Below are 4,480 nucleotides of genomic sequence, written 5' to 3'. Positions count from 1 at the left end.
AATAAAAACACATAAAAGCACTTGTCTGCTTTGTTTAATTTATGGTGTGTTGAGGTGCTGCATGTTCTGTAGGAGGCAGCATTTCCTGCAACTTTGTAAGTATGCATTAAGCCTGAGTAGCTCAGTTCAGAACTGCAGGTGGCAGATTTTGAAAAAGCTGACACCTCTTAGTATTTTGAAACAGTCCTCCAATTTTAGGAGTGAATAGTTTCTTTATACTGAATGCTCACTGAGTAAAACAAATACATCTCTGAGAAAAGGAATTTTAAATACCAACACATTCCATTTGCATACTTGCAAATTTCTGCAGCAGTGACTGTAGCAAAGGGGACTTGAGGTGAACTGTTCCATAATACTCTTCCTTCTGTAAGAATTGTGAGTAGTGTTGACATTTGGCCATGTGCACTGTCTTATTGCTTTGGTGTTTGAGCTGTCTTAACAGGAACTTTCCACGGTGTGGTGCTCCATGCTTAAAGGACGGCATGATTATGCTTTGATTGATCCAGTGTGTCAAAGACAGCACAGAAGTGCTTCATTCTCATGAAATGCTTAAGGAAAAGGTTTAGCTTGCTCTGGTTTTGTCCAGAATTAATTTACCCATTTCTCTTTTGTCAGCGTCTTTGTGGAAGCACTGCTTGGAGGGGTGAAAGGGCTGAAAGTTCTAGTGGAAATCAAAAGCTCATCATTGAAAAGGGTGCAGAACCAGAATGTGCTTTCCTAAAGCTTTCTTAATATACAACAAGACTACAGACATTTCAGGTTCTATTATGCTGAGTGTCAGTGGTTCTGGTTCTCAGATCTTTTCAGGAAATGCAGCAGCTTTCTGCTTTTTTGTTGTCTTGGAATATACTGCATCACGTTGAAACTGCTATGTGTTGTATTGGTATAACCAGCAGAGACAGTTTTGACAGTCCCGTGTTGAACGCTTTGTTGAACTCTTAAATTGAAAGGTTTCTGTAGTCTGCCTAGGCAGCGTAAGTATTCCCAAAACAATTATCTTCCTCTGGTTTCTGAAATTGTAACCATTTTAAAGGATTACTCATACTAACCTGTATTTTGATTCTCTGACAGAGAGCACCATTTAGCAGCTGATGTGAAAGGTCCTGTTTCTAGCAGACTTCATTCTGCTCATAAGTCAAGGAGCATAGAAGTGTTTGCAGCTGTAGAATAAATAAAGCTATTTTAAACAGAGCATTTTTGAATGGAGGATTGTGTCTTTTAACAACAAAACCTAAAATATTTTCAAGATCCTTTGAAGAGGAACGAGTAAACCCTAAGGGTTATTAGCAAGAGGAATAATGTTTTCTGGCTGGGTTTATATATAAAAGTTTGCATTGAAGAAGAGAGAATATGAGTTCACAGAAGGAGTGTGCAACTTGTCAGCAAATTTTACTAACATACAATGTTCCTTTCTGAGTGTGCAGTGATTTCACTGCATCAGTTCTGGTACTCAGTTGCCTTTATTGCTAGTTGACATAATCTTTGACTGGATTAATGATTGTCCTGACCAAACCAGTGGGCGGTTTTATACTGCATTAAGAGGTTGAACATTTGAGGGCTGACTATGAAGTGGATAAAAAAGCATGGACAGTATTGGGAATGGAGCAGGATCCACTTATATCCATAACTTATGTTTTGATATAGCTAAGCTACACTCAACATATATTGTCTGCATAGCTAATCAACATTTAAGTCATTTCAAAAGAAATCTTATATCTCTGCTTACTTTTCATAGTTAATTATTTGTGTTTTCATTCAGTTTTTACCTACAAAGTAAACTTTTGACTGGGCCAATTTCCCTGGCCTAGTGGGTAGCATTGCAACCAAGTCACAATTATTTGGGAATGTTTGTGCTGTTTGTCCACAGAAGCATGCATTGCAAGTCATTCACAATAATATATAGCTTTGTGTTCTTTGTTTGAGATAAAAAACAAAACAGTTCCTGTTTTGTGTTAAGTTGCTACACCTCTAATTTAAAGGAATGGTGAATTAGAGTATAATTAAATATTGGCAATATTGGCGACTTGTAGTCTAAATGCTTTCAGGAATTAGGGACTTAATCAATAATGTGAGATTTGCATTTTCACCTTCAAAGCTTGCTGCAGTTTTATTCTTGTTACTTCCGCAGTTGATGCTGACTTCTAATCCAAAGCAGACAATGTACTGCTGACAGACTAAAGACTTAAGTGATTTGGTATTTAAATAAATAAAGAACCTGTGGGAGTGGCTTAAAACATTAGGGTAAAGAAAGGAATCTGACTTCAGCATCAATGTTTCTGAACTACTACAGAAGTATTTTTTTTCTATTACCATTGAATGGTTGTTTACGATGGACAGCAACTTTTAGGTAAAATAATACTAAAAGACTTTAACAGAACCTGGATATCCTGATGTTATCCTGTACATTAAAAATAATGAAGTTGAAATGTAGATTGTTCTGATTGGTCACTGGCTAATTTTATTTTCTCTTTGCTTTGGTAAAATGACTTTTTTGATCTTTCACTTACCTATCAAGGCAATTGAGCTCCATAAAGCCTCTTTCAAGCCTCACTGAACTTGTCATGTATTAATATGATGATGTCTTCAGGTCTGTGTTAAACGTAATCAGATGATATTTTATAAAGGCAAACTCTAATGAATAAATAACTCATATCACTTAGGAACTATCAAAATATCAGAGCATTTTCATAAGGTATTTGTGGAGGGGAGGTTGTTTTTGTCACCAAACATGTAAATCTTCAACTTCAATCGGGGTAAATTTTCTGTCTTAAAGTAGATTATTTGGGAGGAAGTACAGAAAATGCAGTGGTCCTAAAGTAGAGCACATCTCAGGAAGGTGAAGACTTGTAGGTGTTCTTTACAGAAGCTTATTTTCTAGAAAGAGCCTTTCCATTTGGGGTAAGTGATCTCCTTTTATGTAAGGTAGCTTTAGCTTTCTTCTTTGTAATTGCTATGAGATTTACATCACGGGGTATTCCCTGCTTATATAGAAGTTGGCAGAAATATGTGTTGGTCCAGACAAGTCCTTGGCAATTCATTAGTTGCACCTGAGCTAGTGCAAAGAGCCTAATTGCCTTCAGCAGATTTACCATTCATAGCTGTGTCCGAGTTTCAGTATTGAAAACTATAAATTATGCTATGCTGTCATGCGAAACTGTTTTATATGCAAAGATAAATTTTTTGTATGAGTTAGTCTTTGAGGTAGCAATACTGTAGTGCATATCTCGCACTTTTTATATCTTCTTTCCCCCTCAGCCTATTAGGAGTATGTATTAAAACAATCAAGAAAAACCCAAAACGTATGTGTATTTTAATTTTTCATCTCATTTATGAAATCCCAAAACACTTTAATCACATCCCAAGTGCCAAAGGTTGCTAAAGATAAGGCAGCATTGTTGCATTATTAACTTGTCAAAATGTACCTGGTCCTAGGAGTTATTTCACGAAGTATGATGAGCTGATCAAAGGGTGCTGAAGGAGAAGAGGAATTGTTTTCCAAAAGGTAAGCAAGTGTTGTTCTGTGGTGAATGCCTCTGACAGATAGTAGTGCCACAGTTTGAAACATGCATATTTAAGTAGCTGAGAGCTTCTTGCGTTGTTATGCTTAATAAAATAAACGAATTTTTAGCAGAGCAAGTGTAAAGCTAGCTTTTTAGAATAGGTTTTAAATGCAGATATGTATCTTGGCCTGTGTATAGCATGGTTATGTATTTACACTTTGCATCGTGCTTTGTCAAAATTTAATTGGGTTTCAAGATGAAAGTTGTCAATGCATTCAGTGAAGCTGTGTTGTTTCCTTCAAGCTCCTGGAATTCAAGCCTGGTGCAAAAACGCAGTAGGTCATAAAATGTGCATTTGCTTTAGACAGTGAAGAAATAATTTGCTGATACAACTATTATCAGAAATGTAAATGCTGAGATGTGCTAAAAAGAAAACCTCCAACTGCTTGCCTAGTTTTGTGCTCAAGCCACATAAAGAAAAATAATCAGATTGTTGCCTAATGGAAAATGATTATCTGCAGCTTAATCCTAAGAACAAGGAACAAGTTATGAGCCTTTTTTCAGTTTTGTAAATAATGACTGTGAGATGGGAGAAAAAATTTCACACTGACGTCTGTAACTGCGAGGTTCAAAAGGTGTGACGTTGCCTAGAAATGTGCAGCAAGGCTCAGGGGAATTAAGCTCCCAGTGATGGCTAACTGATTACTGGAAGTAAGAATACTCCTCATATTATGGTGCTGCAAGGACAGGGAAATAGATAGTAACAGTGTGGAATAAAATAACAAAACTTGTAAAATTCACATTCAAATAGTACATCATGCCAGTCTTACTAGAATGTTTATAAGCCTGAACCGATATTGAGATATTATGCACTATGTTAGAAAGAAACAGCAAAGTGTTTCCTTATCAGTAGAAGTTCTTTCTTTTAAAAGAAGTACCCCAGTGCAGATCCTTGGTGTGAGGCTGTGCTCCAACGCTTG

This window comes from Excalfactoria chinensis, chromosome 2 (genome assembly GCF_039878825.1).
Source record: "Excalfactoria chinensis isolate bCotChi1 chromosome 2, bCotChi1.hap2, whole genome shotgun sequence".
Taxonomy (NCBI): Eukaryota; Metazoa; Chordata; class Aves; order Galliformes; family Phasianidae; genus Excalfactoria; species Excalfactoria chinensis.
This window is presented reverse-complemented; position numbering follows the sequence as displayed.